We start from the raw sequence: 1,307 nt of genomic DNA on the forward strand, positions 1-1,307 counted from the left end.
AGAACAGTTTCAACATGCTGACATCATGGGGATGGTGAACCAGGGAAGGCTCAGTTGGGAATGAAACTCAGCAAGCTATGAAACAATACTGCAACTAACTGAACACAACAATACTGCAGATTGCACATTAATGCCATCACACTGCATGACACTGACTGAGGTTACAAACAGAGATGTCAGAAGATCTATGCGTTTTAAGAACATTCACCAGTAATCTGTAGGCAAGCCTAGTTTGATGAAACAGTGACAATGAACATGTCCTAGCCTGTCAATTTAATCTTCCACCCCAGAGGCCAGGTTTAGCAACACTGTTTACCTTTCTATGATCAGTAGAAAAACAAGGTGTTCCATCAGGCCAAACAAACATGGTGAGCTCTGTGAACTTGTGGTGGGAGCAGCAAGGCTGAGTTGTAGTAAATATTCAACCTCATTCTGCTACATATTGGATTCACTCCATAGGCAATCTGCTAAATAGGAAGCGTATCTGCAACATGTTGCTGAACAGTGGTGTAGGGGCATCTGCTAGGAATATTGTACGATGGATATCAATAGAAATTTTTCCAGCAGACATGTTGACTTGTCACAGCGGGTAAAACACAGTGTAACTAACAACATTAATGGTGGCCAAATTCCATCAAGTGTCTGAGTAAGACTAAATGGAATGCAGCTATCTTTAATTAATGCTGAAAACCACAGAGCCACTCATATGAGACTCTGACGGATGATACAAATGACACAAAACAATTAATCTAGCATGCAAGAGCATCAATGGTCTCTAAGTCAACCTGCTCAGAAGACACACTACTGAAACCTACTTCACACCTTAAGCATACACTCACCTAAAGGATTATTAGGAACACCATACTAATACTGTGTTTGACCCCCTTTCGCCTTCAGAACTGCCTTCATTCTACGTGGCATTGATTCAACAAGGTGCTGAAAGCATTCTTTAGAAATGTTGGCCCATATTGATGGATAGCATCTTGCAGTTGATGGAGATTTGTGGGATGCACATCCAGGGCACGAAGCTCCCGTTCCACCACATCCCAAAGATGCTCTATTGGGTTGAGATCTGGTGACTGTGGGGGCCATTTTAGTACAGTGAACTCATTGTCATGTTCAAGAAACCAATTTGAAATGATTCGAGCTTTGTGACATGGTGCATTATCCTGCTGGAAGTAGCCATCAGAGGATGGGTACATGGTGGCCATAAAGGGATGGACATGGTCAGAAACAATGCTCAGGTAGGCCGTGGCATTTAAACGATGCCCAATTGGCACTAAGGGGCCTAAAGTGTGCCAAGAAAA

This window comes from Micropterus dolomieu, linkage group LG22, assembly GCF_021292245.1.
Source record: "Micropterus dolomieu isolate WLL.071019.BEF.003 ecotype Adirondacks linkage group LG22, ASM2129224v1, whole genome shotgun sequence".
Taxonomy (NCBI): Eukaryota; Metazoa; Chordata; class Actinopteri; order Centrarchiformes; family Centrarchidae; genus Micropterus; species Micropterus dolomieu.